The sequence below is a fragment of the Procambarus clarkii genome, chromosome 38 (genome assembly GCF_040958095.1).
Source record: "Procambarus clarkii isolate CNS0578487 chromosome 38, FALCON_Pclarkii_2.0, whole genome shotgun sequence".
Taxonomy (NCBI): Eukaryota; Metazoa; Arthropoda; class Malacostraca; order Decapoda; family Cambaridae; genus Procambarus; species Procambarus clarkii.
In genome coordinates, this window is record NC_091187.1 from 18,341,716 (window position 1) to 18,362,907 (window position 21,192).

Below are 21,192 nucleotides of genomic sequence, written 5' to 3' on the forward strand. Positions count from 1 at the left end.
AATATGTGAAGATTTAAACTTATTTGAACTTGGTCACGTGAAGATTTAAACTTATTTGAAATTGGGCACGTGAAGATTTAAACTTATTTGAACTTGGGCACGTGAAGATTTAAACTTATTTGAACTTGGGCACGTGAAGATTTAAGCTTATTTGAACTTGGGCACGTGAAGATTTAAACTTACTTGAACTTGGGCACGTGAAGATTTAAACTTATTTGAACTTGGGCACGTGAAGATTTAAACTTATTTGAACTTGGGCACGTGAAGATTTAAACTTGAACTTGGGCACGTGAAGATTTAAACTTGAACTTGGGCACGTGAAGATTTAAACTTGAACTTGGGCACGTGAAGATTTAAACTTATTTGAACTTGGGCACGTGAAGATTTAAACTTACTTGAACTTGGGCACGTGAAGATTTAAACTTATTTGAACTTGGGCACGTGAAGATTTAAATTTATATGAACTTGGGCACGTGAAGATTTAAACTTACTTGAACTTGGGCACGTGAAGATTTAAACTTACTTGAACTTGGGCACGTGAAGATTTAAACTTATTTGAACTTGGGCACGTGAAGATTTAAACTTGAACTTGGGCACGTGAAGATTTAAACTTATTTAAACTTGAACACGTGAAGATTTTCTGTCTCAGGAATACTTTTTTTCACGAAAGTAAATATTTTCTTATCCCATGGGAACTTGTTCATCTCGAGAGAACATAATACTTTCCCTGGGAATATTCCCATGCTCATAACGACTCTCCATTGTGGGAAAATATTACTTTTAGAGAGATAAATATCATCCATATTGCAAAGGCTTATGGTTAGCCTGTGGGAATATTTTCCTCGTTTTAGGATAATATGGTGAAGATCTTAATCTTTCACTCGAGAGTATTGCACATTTTGTTGCAAAAATTTATGCCTCGTTCCAATAACATTTTTCTCATCTGGTCAGAATATTTTATGTGTAGTGAAAATCTGGCTCAATTCTCGGGAATTAACATTTTCATTCTGAAAATGTTGAAAGTTAAGACAAAAAAATGTCTCGCTCACAAGAATGGTTTCTTATGAAATACTGTCTTGAAAATGGCTTTATCCTCGGAGATATTACCCGTAACCAACAGACATAAGACCAGGAAAATCGTCCTTCTTCTGGGAATATTATCTCTTGCTTGGAAATTTCTCCAGAGTAGCCATTTATTTCCCCAGGGTGAATATTATTGTGAAGTCAGTAGGAGCATTTTTTTTTTTTACTGTATATGTTTCAGTTTTAGCGTGGCAGTGTTGCATGTTGCTCGGCTCCTGGGAACTTAGTCCAACTACTGGGAAAAAATAATTTTCCGTGAGAAAATTTACGATGAAAGCACACTTGCAGTATATATATATAATGTAATTTTATTTTATTTGAAACTTCATTGCATAAAAAGGGTTACAACATTGGATACATGCAAGGTACAAGGCTACTTGTCACAGGCTGTAGAGTTCCTCCAGCTCCTCAGATGGCGGGCAGGAACCATGGATGTAGTGAGCATTTCCTCTCTGGACTGCCACATAGGCCGCTGAAAGAGGAAACTGCCGGCTCTAGGGTCTCTAGTTGTTTCAGTTAGCTTAGAATCCCAGTTCTTAAAAAAAAGAAAACTAGCAGCACTTTTACCCCAGGCACCAAGTGTCTCTGAGGCAATGGGGACAAAATTGTAGTAGTGATCAAGATCTCTGTATTTACAAGACTTGGCTGCTTCCCGGTGATTGGCAGCACATCCTGCCTGTGCAGCACTGAAGTCAACATAGGTGTTGGCCAAAGATTAAACGTAAGTGTAGTCCCACACCAACTGTTTACCATTCTTCCAGGGATTCACCGTGATTCCGTCTGGGCGACCGACAGGCTTGTCAGAGTTGTGGGACATTAGGTAACGAGGTTCTCTCTCTGCTGGACAACCCTCTGTGGTGAGGCTTCTCTTAATAACGCCATTAACCTCGCCGTGTCTTGCATGCCATCCTCCTGTCCTTTGGCAGAGAAGGTCATACCGTCCGTACCTGTCGGCCACTGTCTCGCCGCAAATACACCTGTATTCGGTGTGGATTGGGGGCAGCGAGGCGGAGAGCCACGGCAATTCGGAGGGCCTGCGGTGTGAGACGGGTGCCGGTTGCTGACATTGGGGTTACTAATAGGAAGTCTCCTGCATGGGGAGCTGCTACAGCTCTAAGTCGGGCAGTGTCATGTGGTGTTATTGCAGCTTGTAAGCATGTCGCAGCTGTTTGGTCTACAGTGGGGCGATATATATATATATATATATATATATATATATATATATATATATATATATATATATATATATATATATATATATATATATATATATATATATATATATATATATATGTATATATATATATATATATGTATATATATATATATATATATATATATATATATATATATATATATATATATATATATATATATATAAGTTTGTGAGGGTACCTCCTCTGGTGCCAATGTGGGGACCCATAGCCTCGGAGAAGAAAATAAAAAGTATTCAGAAGAGACCTTGTGGTTTCTCACTGAACACTAATATTATCTTCTCCTACCACCCCCATTCTTTTGTATGTACACATATATATTTACTTTATTTGAACTTTGTTACAAAAAAGAAGTTACATATGGGTTACAAAGATGGTTATCATAGGTTGTCGAGTTCCTCCAGCTCCTCAGATATATATATATATATATATATATATATATATATATATATATATATATATATATATATATATATATATATATATATATATATATATATATATATATATGCAGAATAACCACATATGAAAAATAGAAAATGCTTAACGCGTTTTCGGCTAATTCGCCTTCATCAGAGCAAAGTAGAATGAATCGTTCTACTTTGCTCTGATGAAGGCGAATTAGCCGAAAACGCGTTAAGCATTTTCTATTTTTCATATGTGGTTATTCTGCATACTTGTATCAGTGTTTTTGTGATCATTGTTGCATATATATATATATATATATATATATATATATATATATATATATATATGTCGTACCTAGTAGCCAGAACGCACTTGTCAGCCTACTATGCAAGGCCAAATTTGCCTAATAAGCCAAGTTTTCCTGAATTACTATATTTTCTCAATTTTTTTTCTTATGAAAAGATAAAGCTACCCATTTCATAATGTATGAGGTCAATTTTTTTTTATTGTAGTTAAAATTAACGTAGATATATGACCAAACCTAACCAACCCTACCTAACCTAACCTAACCTATCTTTATAGGTTAGGTTAGGTTAGGTAGCCGAAAAAGTTAGGTTAGGTTAGGTTAGGTAGGTTAGGTAGTCGAAAAAACAATAATTCATGAAAACTTGGCTTATTAGGCAAATCGGGCCCTGCATAGTAGGCTGGGAAGTGCGTTCTGGCTACTAGGTACGACATATATATATATATATATATATATATATATATATATATATATATATATATATATATTTGGTCTAAAAAGGCCACAAAGAAGTCAGCTGTGAGGCATAAATACTAGTATTGCGAAACGAGGTATTTTGGTCTGTATGATATTATTTATTTCATTGAACTTCACAACCACTGTTAATTTGAATTCACATATAATTATCCGTTTGTAATAAATGCTTCATATCAATTATTTTTGTGAATGGGATTGATAGGTGTGGATATCAGTGTAATTACCCGATGTTTCAAAGCAATTTATTTCGGTTCAGCGTGAGAATAATGTGGAGGGGAAAATAACCCGCTTATCTGGGTATGATACGCTGGGCTATTTTCCCAGTTAATGAGACTGACAGACGTTTATACATTTAAGAACATAATTATACAATTATTGTATATTACGAAGATGTTCGCTATTTATTTCAGTATGAGAGATTGTTTGTCTCTTTGCTTGGAGGCCAGACGCTTGGGGAGGGGGGGGGTATAGCATCACCCAACTTTGTAGGGGGAATAGGCTGGGGTATGGGTCGAACATAGGTTGGTCGTGAGCCCAATAATTCAATACATAATTGCGTTCCAGGGTCACATTCTGACCCCCCCACGATTATATTTGGCACTACCTTCAGGGTATATATATATATATATATATATATATATATATATATATATATATATATATATATATATATATATATATATATATATATATATATATATACCCTGAAGGTAGTGCCCTGTGAAGGTATATCCTGTAGAAGATATACCCTGTGTGTGTGTGTGTGTGTTTGTGTGTGTGTGTGTTTGTGTGTTCGGAGGGAGGGGGGGGGGGTTGGAAGGGAGGGAGTTGGGGGGCAAAGTATGAGAGAGGGAATAAGGAAGAGGAGTGAGAGGTGTAAGAGGGTGTAGAAAAGAGATTAAGAAAGAAGGAGACGTAATGGGAAAGAGAGAGAGAGAGAGAGAGAGAGAGAGAGAGAGAGAGAGAGAGAGAGAGAGAGAGAGAGAGAGAGAGAGAGAGAGAGAGAGAGAGAGAGAGAGAAGGAAGAGAGGCAAAGAGACCAGAGAGACAAAAAGAAAAGTAAGAGGAGGAAACACACACAAACACACACAAACACACACAAACACACACAAACAAACCTGGGTACTGCCGGGCATCTTTTGCAAAAAAAAAAAAAAAAAATCGAGACCCACCCAAGCCATTGGTCGTGTGGCCTCTTTAACAAGGTGGTCGCCGGGCCTCGTTAACAAGGTGGTTAAGATGCCTTGTTATCTTGGTCGGGAAGTTTTACCGTTCAACGACCTGCCCGCCATCTTCGCCCTCATTTCGCTGCTAATGTTCAATTTTCAGGAAAGTTACGACGACGAGTTACAGTTGACAATGTGTAGATTATTTTCCTAGTGAGGGAGGGAGAGAGGGAGGGAGGGAGAGAGGGAAGGAAGGGAGGGAAGTAGGGAAGGAAGTGAGGGAGACATGAAGTAAGAGGTAACTGAAGAGTATCATCTCTCATCGTGACATATGTGATGGAGTCTGTGGCGGCCAAACTTTACCACTTACGAAACCAGTACATCTGTTCTTCAATCATGGCTGCATTTATTACATTTATTAAACAGTTGACGAACTTCGGAGCAATAATCAATTCTTTATATTACAATATTAACCTTTGAGTAATAAGTTTAAATGTAAACAAACACGTCCTGATTAAAGATGTATAGGAGTTCTCTACAGAGAAGCGTTCAGGGAAGGGGAATTGAAGGGTTTAGAACGCCTATACCACACTAGAGTGAACGCCGGTAATGAGTGAAACTCCTTCTTGCTATCAGGTGGATGCCTCGGGAATCTTGGAAGATTGAGTTCAATCCCTCGTTACATTACGTTCTGCCATATCGTGATTCACTGGTTTAAAGTTTGGGTTTGGGAGTACCCAGTATATAAGTTCTAATCCTGTTCACGGTTCTTGCAGATTTTCTTATTAATAAATTATGTTAATGTGATTTCTTGGTGCATTTGAAATGAACACTGAACAAAGACATTTCTCTGGAATCTGATTTAATTATGATATAGTAGGAGGGAATGAGAGAATAGATGGTAGAGAGAGAGAGAGAGAGAGAGAGAGAGAGAGAGAGAGAGAGAGAGAGAGAGAGAGAGAGAGAGAGAGAGAGAGAGAGAGAGAGAGAGAGAGAGAGAGAGACTGAGATTAATTTAGATAATGACAGTGCCTATATGAGGTAAATATTATGAAAATTAGTAATCAATGGTATAACATGCTTAAACCGGCCACATCACATTACAACTCTGACACAAAGGTCACAATTGGGTTTGGGTTCATTTGCCCAACGAGATAATGCAGTGACTGCAAAATCTCGCCATGTTGCCTCCATAATATATGCTTTATTTAATTGCATGTAAAACAATTCCGCATCAAGCTGAAAATATTTAATTTAAATTTAATACTCTAATCCTTCCCTCTCGACTCTGAAATTTAGGCAATTGTGTACTCTTGCTTTATAAATAATATATATATATATATATATATATATATATATATATATATATATATATATATATATATATATATATATATATATATATATATATATATATATATATATATATATATATATATATTAAGAACCGAAATAAAACAGGTAAAACCTGCATACTTTTACACGCAAATTCAAACAGAGAAGTAATATTAAGAATGTAAATTATGGAGAGAGCGTTTACAACATGCTCATGCATCACAGATATTACGTAAATGACTGTAAATAAGTCTCCAGCTGAGAAGGCATAATATCCAGTGAAGCGAGCACCTCTCAGGAGAGGCGGAACGAGCCGGGGCTGTGGAGAGCAGAATGGAAAATTGGAGAAATATTCTTGTCTGTCGTCGAGTGATGACGAGGGTGACAAGCTAGATAAGACGTTATTGAAGAAGATTAAGAAGTTTTTTTTGTAAGAGGGAGCTCAGAGGTTTTGGAAATGGGCTTAATCGCTATCAACCGCGGTAGGGTTATTAAGGTCATCATTAAAGGCCTTGACCAATCAGCAAGCTGGATTTAATTAGTTTATTTTGTGTGAATATATATATAAATATTCTTTAGGCTTATCGAACCTCCCCCCCCCCCCTTCTCCTCAAGGTCAAACTACTGACCCTCCCCAGGATGCCACCCCACAACAGTTCCTTAACTCCCAGGTACACATTTACTGCTAGGTGAGCAGAGGTATTAGGGGAAAAGAAACGTGCCAAACCATTTCTCTCCCGCCCGGGATTCGAATCCCAAATTCTCGATTGTGAGTCAAGGAGGCTATCCCTCCTTGAGTGTGGAAAGCTTTCTCCAAGCTTTAGTATATAAATTTATAACTTTAGTGAGACTATCCTCTAACGTCTGGCCACCAAGCTTAGCCAGCCAGACGAACCAAGAAACAAAGAGGAAACATTTATAGTTGAACATTTAACCGGCTTCATCACGATTGTAAAAAAAGGGGGGGTGGCTATATAGTGATCACAAAAGCAACGTGTCACCGCTTTGAACAAAACTTTATTTTACGACCAAAAAAAATATTACTTCGGAATCGAAATTAAACACATGATAACAATCACAAAAAATAATCACGTTGGAGCGGCATGAAGTGGTATATAAATATGACTTCAGTGTTAGCTCATGGAGAATTAATAGTCAAGCAAATATATACGTATATACATGAAAAGTTACATGTTTGTTGAAATAAGTAATGAAATGTGGCAGGAGTCGGGTGTAGGGGGGTGGGGGGGGGGTGGGGGGTTCACAAACTCTGACTCATGGGTTTCCGGAACCATTTTATCCCTGTCAAATGACGACGAGTAATATTTATTCATGTGACTCCCCAAAAAATTAACTGCACCCACTGGACATGTATTGACACAGTGGATTTCAGTTGTTGGGGAATATTTGCGGGTGTTTCAGGTCAGTGTCTGACGTGAGAGTGGCAGGTACGAGAGAGCCACGTGTGACAAGGCCTCATGTCACATACAAGTGAGTGCAATATATATATATATATATATATATATATATATATATATATATATATATATATATATATATATATATATGACCGCATATTCTGTATTTATTATTTTCTGGTTTAGGGCTTCTATCCCTCTAACTATTTTCTTAGCATCAGGGCTTAATTGGAATAGGAGTTCTCCAAAACTCATTTTCGTACTTTTAAGGTGAAGAAAAGAAGTGATTTACTATAGAGTGTATTACACTTATTTGTATAATTTGCACGACGTTTCGAACCTCCATGGTTCATTCTCAAGTGAACAATCTTACAATACTTTAGTATTGTAAGATTGTTCACTTGAGAATGAACAATGGAGGTTCGAAACGTCGTGCAAATTATACAAATAAGTGTAATACACTCTATAGTAAATCACTTCTTTTCTTCACCTTAAAAGTACGAAAATGAGTTTTGGAGAACTCCTATTCCAATTAAGCCCTGATGCTAAGAAAATAGTTAGAGGGATAGAAGCCCTAAACCAGAAAATAATAAATACAGAATATGCGGTCATATTCAATGAAACATGTTTGAAAGAAAACCTGCTGCCAGTATACACCAATATATATATATATATATATATATATATATATATATATATATATATATATATATATATATATATATATATATATATATATATATATATATATATATATATATATATATATTTCCGTTCATAAAAATGTGGAAAAAACACATTAGAAGAATTATAGAATGCTAAACGCGTTTTCGGCTGAATACGCCCTCATCTTCTGATGGGTTGAGGTATTTAGAGATTTATTGATAATCTGGAAAATGAGTTCTCTCAGGAAGTAACAATAAGGTCAGTGTGGTTATAGAAGCTTAATATTCACTAAAACTTTGAGTTTGCTTAACAATCCCTGGCTCGCGTCCTCTCCAGCAAGACTGCAAGTGGGCGGGTTGTTGGTCGGTGACACCAGCGAACACACTGCTTATCGCTGAAGGATGAAGGCCATTTCGTCTGACTGCTATTCTTTAGCCATACAGAGAACTCGCAACCCATGCACAAATACTCCTTCGCGTGGTCGGGGAGAGGGAAGGAGAAAGGGAGGGAGAAAGGGAAGGAGAAAGGGAGGGAGAAAGGGAGGGAGAAAGAAGTCACATTTCAGCAAGCATTTTAGGCAAATATGCTCAGATATTTATTTCTTTCTCTCTGTCTGTCTCTCTCTCTCTCTCTCACACACACACACACGCGGATATAAATATGGAGACCCCTTCCCTTACTGTTCCTCAAGCCTTTCTCTGGCAACGATAATATCGCCGTATTTATTACGTGGTTACGGAATCTGATGAGCAAAGTTGCTAGCTGACAGCCGGCTCCAAACACCATCAACATGATGATCCTTTTGAGGAAAGGAAAATTTACTGAAAAGCATAAAATAGAGTCGATAAATCCACCAAACCCAGTCTCCACTATGGCGCCTATGAAGTCTTCTTATTTCTTATATAAATCTACGTTTGAGAGCCATTGCTCGTAGGGGCATAAAATGCCATTTTGAACGGTATTAAATATTCGTACCTAAAACAGGTTCTTCATACCAGACTATTAAGACCGCATGAAATAATTTTAACCAATTGGAAATAATATCCAGTTGATACTTATTGTGGTCCCCATATATGATTATTTTAGCTATTCCAGGACCATTTTGTCAAGTTTTTATATACGAAAAATATATTTTATACATTTTTTCGTATATAAATCAATTTCTATAATTTTTTCTTTTTATATACTGCCATGGTCTGCTTTTACCTGCAAATTATCAGCCAGCTTGAATAAGTTATTGCTGACCATTAGTTGAAAAAAATGGCCAATTCATTTACCTTTGCTTGCCGATAACTTTTTATCATATTGTTTACGAAACACGGCTGAAAGAGTTAATTGTGGCAATTAGGCTTTCAGGCTTTGGTAAATACTGTATCCTCCTTCGCATCCCGGCTAACGATAACCAATTTATCCAGTGATAATTTGCGTAGGGCATGAAGCCAGGCCCGCCAGCGCCACCTGTGGCCAGGCCTGGGACTACATCAGGTGGTTATCTATACCGAAGATTTAACGAGGTAATAAATTACACGGTTTCTTACCACGCTGTCGAGGAATGGGTTCATGATTCTTCCTCTTTTATTTGCCCAGTCTTCTCTTTTTTAATCTCCCTTTTTTTCCCCCTCAATCGTATTCCTTTATTCTCTAATGCATTTCCATTTTAATGTATTTGTGTTATTACATGGCCTATTTACTTTATTCTTGTTTAACCTCTCTCTTTCTCTCTCACTCTCTAGGTCTCTCTCTCTCTCTCTCTCTCTCTCTCTCTCTCTCTCTCTCTCTCTCTCTCTCTCTCTCTCTCTCTCTCTCTCTCTCTCTCTCTCTCTCTCTCTCTCTCTCTCTCTCTCCCTCTCATTTTTTTGCTTATTTAACTAAGACTAGGGTTCATAAAAGCTATCAAACGACGTACCTAGTGAAAATGCAAGCAAGAGCTGTCATTCTACCTCAGCTCATCTGAAGCCTGCTCTTAGAAACTCATTTATTTCATGAGAATGTACTCTCTCTCTCTCTCTCTCTCTCTCTCTCTCTCTCTCTCTCTCTCTCTCTCTCTCTCTCTCTCTCTCTCTCTCTCTCTCTCTCTCTCTCTCTCTCTCTCTCTCTCTGTTATTATTCCACAAAATAAATTAATGCTAACACAAAGTTTAGTGCATTTGACTCAGCGTTTCACCGAGTCAAATTATGCCTCATGGCTGAAAAATTATATTCACTGCAATATTCACGCTGTCCCAAATAAATTTTCGGGTAAAATTTATTTTCTCTTCTCCTTATGAAGTTGAGACATTACGAAAATTTTCACTCAAAATGAAGGAGTTGGTGTATGAGCCTCGGACGAATGTTTCTGGAAAAATTCTATTGTTTCGGATTTAGATTTATATTTGTTTAATCCCTTTAGTATATATAGATATTCAAATATATTTATTTTTCTAATATCACTAAATATTAAAAAATAATTTTACAGATAAAAATCGTTAAACTAAATATTTTTTGGAATCGAGATAGACATTAATAATGGAGAAAGATACCAATAAAGGACTTAAATAATAATAATGGTGATAGATAATTAAAATCGAGATAGATCCCAATAATGAAGAAGTTAATAATTGAAATAGAAACTAATAATGGAAAAAAATTAATAATGACAGTTCTTGCTGATATTCTGCCCACACTCCTAAAATGAACATACTTGCAGTAACAGAGATTGTGAGGGGGCCACTGCCCCCCTCAACAGAGGGGTGGGGATGGAGATTGTGAAGGCCTCAGTGGTGAGGAAGATTGTGGAATCTCTGGTACTGATGGCGATTGTAGTGTAAGAGATATGGCTTAAATAGACAGTATCGACTGAAAATAACTCCATTTAATTATAATTGAAATAATACACACAACATTTTTATAACGAAATATTTCGCCACTAAAATTCGAGAACAGAACGCCAGAGGCCGCCAGGCGGCAGCTGACAGAAGAGGAAGATTTCTCCACTCACAGTTTAAAAAGACAAAAAGGATGAACCGCACCAGCTATTCCTTTGGTGGAAAATAGCTCTAGAGATCCGTGACCGAGGTACTGAACTCCCATGAGACTCCAGTGTCACACAGGTGTCCACAGAGGTGCTCAGCGACGCTCTGGCACTTCTCCCAAATAGCGTAGGAAGTCATGGAAGAAATAAACAGAAAAAGCAAAATGACTCTCGAGTCTCAGTGACGGAAAAGAGAGAGAGAGAGAGAGAGAGAGAGAGAGAGAGAGAGAGAGAGAGAGAGAGAGATAGAGAGAGAGAGAGAGAGAGAGAGAGAGAGAGAGAGAGAGAGAGACAGACAGAATGAGAGAGAGAGACGAGGTAAAGGATGACGCCGAGCTTCGAGGCTTTCGCAAACGTTCTTGTTCGTTCCGGACATTTTTTTGTTCCGAGCAGTTTTCCTCGGGTCGTATCATCTGCATGCGGCGCTGCTGGGAATTGGGGAGCGAGTTGTGGTATTGACAGCTGCCCTGGTAACACCTTTTTGCTGTTCCCTCAACACAGAGATGACAAAAATGACGGTTGAAAAACGCTTTACCCGAGAGTGGTCGCTGGAGCTATAGCTGGCTGCTATTGTCTCCTTTTATCCTTAGCTTCTACCACTGCAATTTCTTCTCTATTACTATTTATATTATCAGTATTATTAATATCAATATTTACGGTACTATTAATAATATCAATATTTACGGTACTATTAATAATATCAATATTTACGGTACTATTAATAATATCACTATTATTAGTACTAGTAATACTGTCTCTGGCTTTAGCAGTACTACTTCCAGCCTTAGTAATACTTAACTGTATCAGTAGAGTACTATCAATTGTACTATCACCTGAGAACTATCATGAGTCTGTACGTTATCTAAGGGTGAGAAGAATGACTGTGTGAGTGGGTTGTGAGTCTGTACGTTATATAAGGGTGAGTAGAATGACTGTGTGAGTGAGTTGTGAGTCTGTACGTTATCTAAGGGTGAGTAGAATGACTGTGAGTGAGTTGTGAGCCTGTACGTTATCTAAGGGTGAGTAGAATGACTGTGAGTGGGTTGTGAGTCTGTACATTATCTAAGGGTGAGTAGAATGACTGTGTGAGTGAGTTGTGAGTCTGTACGTTATCTAAGGGTGAGCAGAATGACTGTGTGAGTGAGTTGTGAGCCTGTACGTTATCTAAGGGTGAGTAGAATGACTGTGTGAGTGGGGGTGTGAGTTTGTACGTTATCTATGGCTGTAACTAAATAATTAGGTTTCGTTTAACATGGATGTCAAGACTCTGGTGGCTTCGTACAGACCATTTGAGCAGCTTGATGTGTCCACCTGGATGATTAGTCTGGGAGGAAATGGTTTCTGATGTGATCACTGTCTTTCCTCAGATTATCTTTTATATGTTTGAGTGTGTGTACTCACCTATTTGTACTCACATATTTGTGCTTGCGGGGGTTGAGCTTTGGCTCTATGGTCCCGCCTCTCAACTGTCAATCAACTGGTGTACAGATTCCTGAGCCTACTGGGCTCTATCATATCTACATTTAAAACTGTGTATGGAGTCAGCCTCCACCACATCACTGCCTAATGCATTCCATCCGTTAACTACTCTGACACTGAAAAAGTTCCTTCTAACGTCTCTGTGGCTCATGTGGGTACTCAGTTTCCACCTGTGTCCCCTTGTTCGCGTCCCACCAGTGTTGAATAGTTTATCCTTGTTTACCCGGTCGATTCCTCTGAGGATTTTGTAGGTTGTGATCATGTCTCCCCTTACTCTTCTGTCTTCCAGTGTCGTAAGGTGCATTTCCCGCAGCCTTTCCTCGTAACTCATGCCTCTTAGTTCTGGGACTAGTCTAGTGGCATACCTTTGGACTGTTTCCAGCTTCGTCTTGTGCTTGACAAGGTACGGGCTCCATGCTGGGGCCGCATACTCCAGGATTGGTCTTACATATGTGGTGTACAAGATTCTGAATGATTCCTTACACAGGTTCCTGAACGCTGTTCTGATGTTAGCCAGCCTCGCATATGCCGCAGACGTTATTCTTTTTATGTGGGCTTCAGGAGACAGGTTTGGTGTGATATCAACTCCTACATCTTTCTCTCTGTTCGTTTCATTAAGTACTTCATCTCCTATTCTGTATCCTGTGTTTGGCCTCCTATTTCCACCACCTAGTTTCATTACTTTGCATTTACTCGGGTTGAACTTTACTCGGTTGTGTGTGTGTGTGTGTGTGTGTGTGTGCCATATGCTGATTAGTATCGGAGAAAATTTCGTAATAACACAATTAATTTTATATCGCAACTACCGCCGGGAAATATCGTGAAAGCCGATAACAATATATAAAGTATTGTTATCGCTTTGTACTATATCGTTAACGTTTTTTAACGATCTCGATATCCTCAAAGGTCAACTCTTTGACCAGTGAACCTTGGCTCTATTCATGCTATGACGACCTTCAGCTCAACGTTCAAATTAAGTGAATACACTTTTCACCCATGTTAAATTATTTATGACAGACCTTAAGTGAAAAAAATATATTTTATATTCTCTCCAATCAATGAATTGTATTATTTTTAAATCAATTTCAACACGAAGTTAATAGAAAGGGGAAATAGAACCTAAATTAAGAAATATTTTTAAATAATTAAATTAAGTACATTTGATAGGTTTTGTTTATATATTATGTGGGATTTGTGTTAGTAAATCACCCCGTCGCGTACTGAACATGTCTCTCTCCCAATTCATGTCTCCTTCTGCCAGTATCCTAACAAAAGATAACCGTTGTAAAACTACTTTTACAGGAAGGAAAATCATCGTCCTGAATCCCCAAAAAACTTTTTCTACCAGAAACCATATCGACAGCAGGAGGCAGTATCCACTGACGAATAGTAACACCGCACATTGGACGCCGGTAAAAATGAACGCATACCCTAAGGAACTTGCATGAGGACCTTTGTGTAAACGTGGACATTCAAAGGTAATGAGGATAATGGAGGCGATGAGTCACAATAACGTGGCTAAAGTAAGTCACATGCTGATTAGTATCGACTTGAGAATGGTCCAGGACGGACCGAAACGTCGTCGTCCTTTCACCTTCTAGTGTGTGGTCTAGTCAACTAATGAGGATGAAGTTAGTCTAGTAAAAACTAGCTCCCCCTTGGAATCTTTCCGCTGTGGGACTCACTCAAGAGGCAATGGTTTCACAGCCGTGATAAATGAACTCTTGAAGGTCAAGATTTCAAGACTTTAGGAGTTCTGGGTATTGCCGTGGTGAAGGGTTGGTGGGGTGGTGATCAGGTGAAGTAGTTCTTCGTTTTACATATTGGTAGTGACTGGTGTACTGGATCTTGCCGCGGTGGGAATGATAGTGAAGTGTTGAGCTTCATTGTAGAGGGAATGATAGTAAGATATTGATTCTCTTGAGGTAACATGGGTGTTACGTGTTATTCTTGAGGTGGGAGTAAAGAATTTCTCCCTCTGTGTTTTTTCCGTGCTCATTAATAAGTATATGACACCAAAACACACACACACACACACACTCACACACACACACACACACACACACACACACACACACACACACACACACACACACACACACACACACACACACACACTCACACACTCACACACACACAAAATGAGACATATTGAGAAGAGATTAACGTGTTGGGCATAGAACTTTCATCACCCTGGTCTGAAGGATCTCGAAGGTTATTGAGTTTCTGCTGACAAAAGAAGAGTTGAAACTTCCACCTCCCAGGTGTTGGAGGAGGTAATTAAGCTGAACTGATGTAGTCTGTCATGTCAGACAATTTGCGGAGGCGTGGAACCAGAAATAATCATGAGAAAAATTGAAGGAGGGATAGAATGCCATGAGAGGGGAGCATGAGAAGGACAGAGGGACATAGAGAAAGAGAGATAGATAGACAAAGAGAGATTGAGACAAAGGTTTTTGCCTTTCTGTTGATTATTGGAAATCGCAGTGTGTATGTGTGTGTGTGAGAGAGATCAACTTCTAACTTTTGTTTTGGATGGGTAAGGATGGGTAAGGATGGTTGATGGGTTGGGGGGCCTCGATGGGTAACATTTGCAGCCTTGCCTCACATTCCTCATCTCTCACTCTCTCTCTCTCTCTTTTCTTTTCAACTCGGTTTCATTCGTGTTAATGGACCTACTGGAACTTTAAGCCAAGAGTTGTTATCATGCAACAGCTCGTCTGAAACATGAAGCTAGAATAGAATTCACCTAAAGAAATTATTTATATATCTTCATTACGAAAATCTTTATTTGAATTTGCGTTACAAATGTGTAAGGAAATCACGATGCGCATCTACGTGTTGAGCGAATGTGTTCCAAGTGCGTGTCAGCCTATGAAAAGAAAGATCGCTTATGGAATTATATTTTTGAGAATGGCACTACCAGCATCAGATTGTTAATGGCTGACCGCCTTGTGTTGTAACTTCCAACTTCTCAATGTCCACAAAATCTCACCAAGTTTCAGAACGTTGAGAACATTGGCCACATCAATATCAAATAAGGATGCTAACTTCTCTCTAGTATTTAAAGCCTTCATGTAAAGATCAGTCCAACCAGAGCGAGTAACGACTAGAGATCAGTCTTCTTACACACTTCTCTACTTTGATCTGAATGATGATAAATATTGAGTGTCAGCCCATCCAAGAGAGAGAATGGATGGAATGAAGCATGAGAGCGACTTATGCATCATAAAAGTTTTGCAGCCCCTACTGACAAGAAGTAATGAGACAAACAGTAAGGCTGTAAGTGTCCTGGCTGCCTTGCTAGGTACAGCACGCGGCTCTTCATTGTCACTACAGAGTCAGACATCACCTTCAAGATGTGACATTAATCACAGAGCACTAGATTTAATCCTCTCGTCGGGTTTCCTGTTTCAGATGCAATATCGTGCAATCCAATCATGATCGAAACAGACGATGATCCACACTGCATGAAATTGCATACGGGACAGTTATTTGGATGAGTGGAAAATCTCTAGTGCTTACGAGGAAGCTGATACTCTTGGGGGTTGAAGTATGATAGAACATTTTCTTCCAAGTCGAACGTGAAATTAGGGTCTTAATTATAAGATGTTTATGGCTTGAAGTAATTTGTATTGAAGTGATGTGGTGATGACCAGAGGGAGATATTAAGTTCTTCAGGTGTTAACTGAAGACACATATTAGCCACAGGGATTCAAGGAAATATTCATTAAATGTATGAGTAGTGAACACTGGTAATGAGCACTGAGGGTGAACACTGAGAATGAACACTGGGAATGAGATGGATGAACAAATGGTAGAGGTAAATCCACTACATAATTTTACATTACAAAATTATAAACAAAATAAAAGTGGCATCAGATATTCGCGAGCAAAGAGGCGTCTCCAAGAGTTACTCTTCTCTGCCCCCTAAGCACCATAAGGTAAGCAATATTAGACAAGGACAAAATACAAACTAAGTGAGGGAGGAAAGAAGAAAAAGAAGAATAAAAGGAGGAGGAGAGACAGATACAAATTTTACCACAGGCAATGAGAGCCCCGTAAACACCCCCCCCCCCTTTGGTGTGGAAATAAATACACACCCACATCCACCTACCCACACCCACCCACCCACACACCCACCCACCCACACACACCCACACCCACACACACACAAGCCTACCAGAGTCTGACGTTGAAGTACGGCACGTTGTAATTAAATGCAACTCATGAGCCCTCATATAATCACCTCATTTTATCAGCGCCATGGTAATTATGGTAATGGTGAGCGCAGGGACAGAAGAAGCGAGTTACCGGCCACTCCAGCATACTGAGCACATCAGAAAAATAAAAGGCCACGAGTTCTTTTACGACGAAAGTTTCGTACATATATATATATATATATTTATATATATATATATATATATATATATATATATATATATATATATATATATATATATATATATATATATATATATATATATATATATATATATATATTTTAGTGATGACTTGAAAGTCAAGGAAAGAATTGTAATGGGCGTCTGCATTTCATTGTTATTATTATTATTTGTTATTTATTTATTGTCTAATGTTGTTTAATTGACAATTATCAGTATGTTAATTTCCGTATTTTAATATGCCTGTTTTATATTTAAGAAAAAATGGTGTTTGCATTTGTGTGTGTGTGTGTGTGTGTGTGTGTGTGTGTGTGTGTGTGTGTGTGTGTGTGTGTGTGTGTGTGTGTGTGTGTGTGTGTGTGTGTGTGTTAATAAAGCTGGATATATTAACATACACTCATCATATGACTGTCGTGCGAAATCTAGCATAGAAAATAAATCGCATTACACGATATATCGGAAAATGTTCTTACCAGCGAAATTATTCTGGCGCTAATGGACCCCGCTGGATTTTCTTGCGAGTTCTCGAGGAAAAAAATGACTAATGAATGCCCGAACTTACAGAATAATTTTAAGGCAAGTTGGACCAACGGAGGCCTGAAAATGCAAAGACTTCACCAAGCAAATTTTTCTCAGTCATTAATTAAAACTGACATATTTTTCGGTGTCTCGTCCACCGATGCTGCTAGGGTCACCCTTTGGGCTTGATGGTCAATGATGTATTCATCAAAGAAAAGCTGAATGAGTTGAGGAGAGGATGACAAAAATAATAGAGTTGCTGGGTTCACATGATCGCCTGTATCACGCAATATCGGACACCACACAAAGTGCTTGACATTGTCTAGGCTTACCAATTTCCCTTTGTGTTCTCCGTCTTTCGATAGCTCAAAATTAACAGTAAATAAAGCCTAAAAACAATAGCCATGAAGGTGTTAAATCTTTCACGAAAATATGACCAATAGGACCAAGCAACGCTCCTAGTTACACTTGGTGGTATAGGTATACGCAAGGAAGCACAGAGAGTATTGCCTGCATTCTGCTTCTCGACCAATGTTGCGAGTCAGTTGGTGAAAGAGATCCAACCAGAGTACCTATGAAACTCCACTGGGATTCATGATCGCAAATTTATTGAAGGGGTCAGCCAATGCGACACTGTTGCAGACTCTGCATCCCGTCCAACTTCTCCAAACGATGCTGGAGGCAGCTTCTAGGAAGGATAAACAACACCTCCTTGCAGTGCAAGGCCCCCATACTGGGGACTTCCTGTTGGCTCTCGCTAATTTTGCCCTAGTCACCCCGAGTGAACCATCAATTCCTAAGGTGGTATCTGCTCTAACTTTTAAACTATTTTAACGGAATTAATTTTCCTCGGCTTTCTAAACCGAGGAAAGAGTCTTGAAAGACATTATTGAAAATCGACTTGAGAATGGTCCAAGACGGACCGAAACATCGTCGTCCCTTCACCATCTAGTGTGTGGTCTGGTCAACATACTTCAGCCACGTTATTGTAACTCTTCGCCTGCACATTATTGAAAGAAAGTGACTCCAACTGACGCCAAACTTAAGGTAGAGTTAATAATCTACGATAAGAGCAAGAAAACCCCCAACTTGCTTCCGAAGAACTCTCCAAACAGCAAAAGAAACGCTTGGAATGAGACGAATTTCATCTTTACTTTCACAATCTCACTTGTAGAGACCAACCCAGACACAGCCGAATACCCACTTAGTATTATATAAGACAAAAAAATCATGAAAATAAGTAATTTTATAAGATGAATGATAAGGAAAACAATGCATTAAAAAGGAATTATAAGCTTGAACTGATGTCTTGAGCTTGAAAAAAGAAGAGAAAAAGACATTTCCAGAATATCTCAAACTTTACACAAATCAATCGCCAGGAAATGTTCAAGTTCAGAGTGATTTATTTTTGGCCAAGTACTCTCTACTGCACTGGAAAAGCTTTAGTAACAAAGCAAAAAAAATTTCTATGTTTAATCTTCTATTGAATGTGCTCATGAAAGAGAATGACGATGTCTGTGAGAATTAATTATAGCTGATCACTGATACTTGAACATTTGGGAAAATATAAAATTTTTAACTCTTATTCAGAAGAAATTAATGCAAGAAACCTGTTGCATGCTCTCTATTGTCTACTGGTGAGCAGTAGCTCTTATACATACACTCTTAAATACAGTTATGTGTCTACACACACATACGCTTGAGTATAGGCACAAACACATACTCTTTTGTAAATACACACATACAGCTCATACACTTTATAACTACACAGAAACACACTTGCTCTTTTGTATCTACTCAAGCATACATGCACTTATGTATCTATCTATGCACACATACATATGTGTATATACACACATATACTTTTCTATCTATACGCTCACATATCTGTATCTGTACACTCATATATATTGACTTACAACCACATATACATATACACTTAATAATCTACACACATACACAGATATACACTGAAGTAACCACACACAAACACATTAATAAAAATATTACATGTTACTTCTCTAGCATAATCTAGCTATAAGTTACGAGGAGAGACTAAAGGAATTATCTCAAAGGGGAGCACACTGACCAAACAATGATAGATTATTTAGAATATATGGCACACGAATAAGCGTATTCGGGTGATGTACGCATGTAAGCTACATATATATTATAAGTAGTATTTTGTACGTCAGGATCATAAACAACTTGACTCACCCAATAAGTGATGAGGTAGAACTGAACACGTAGTTTCAAATGTGGATTTGACAGAGCCTAATAAGCTCTGATTACTAAACACACGAACACACACACACACACACACACACACACACACACACACACACACACACACACACACACACACACACACACACACACACACATATAAACAGCACAATTCAATTCAATTGCTATTTATGAGTTTCCCAAGTGTTAAAATATTATCTCCCAATATCAGAACCAAAAACGAATTAGTCAGATTTCAACTTACGATAGAAATATTAAACTTAGATATCGTTGGCACCAGTGAAACAATGTGAATTAATTTAAAGTTTGCAAATCTTCTGCCAATTTCTGCATCGATGATAAAACCCATCAAAACTTCTGTAATTACCTTAATGCTTGAGAAGCTAGACCCAGTGTAGAACATCTGTGTGTGTGTGTGTGTGTGTGTGTGTGTGTGTGTGTGTGTGTGTGTGTGTGTGCGTGTGTGCGTGTGTGTGTGTGTGTGTGTGTGTGTGTGATTTTGTGTTTGTGTCACGTTCATAACTATATATGCTTTGCAAAATGCATACAAGCATTCGACATCCACTCAGAAAAATGCACAACCCTCCCATCACACACACACACACACACACACACACACACACACACACACACACACACACACACACACACACACACACACACAAACACACACACACACGACATATTCCAAGCCAAATATTAACGTGACGATGGTAATTTGGAACCCAATACACTACTCATATCGTGCGATGAATGTGCATGTGTGTGTATAAGCAGCACACAAACACCTGCATCTGTTTGTGTAATGCTAAGCTGCAGCAATATTTTATCATTCCCTGAATCATTGAAAGGCTGACATAAATTTACACAAGTAATGGATGGAGGTGTTTACGTAATTTTGGTGAAATGTTTTATCCATAATTACATTGAGGGCAGCTGCTTCCCACACGACTGTTATTGTTTCTATATATTAGTATACACATATATCTATCTATATATGTATTTTTAGCTGAACTGGGCTGCTAGCTACATGATAAAAGATAAGATAATAACACTAATTATTCAAAAATAGAACAGACATGAAAGCTTCACTTACCCGAGTTGATCAAAGAAGGTTTTGACAGATATTCAACATTGATAGCAAATACTAATTCGAAATTATAATTTTAAAGAAAGCAATTCAAAAAAACATATACAAACACAAAAGAACTAAAACAAATTATAGACTATCAATTACACACATTAAAAAAACACAAATGTTCCACAATAATAATTACTCAATATTATATTCAATACCTTGATTAAACATAAATAATTATATGATAAGACGTCAAATAAAATAATCACAAAGAAAATCTAATCAAGGGGGGACTAAAATATATTGAAGTTTACACGAAAAATAATTAAAAGGAAAAAATGAATCTAGATAAGGTTTACATAGTATACTATATTCCAGGTTTGTA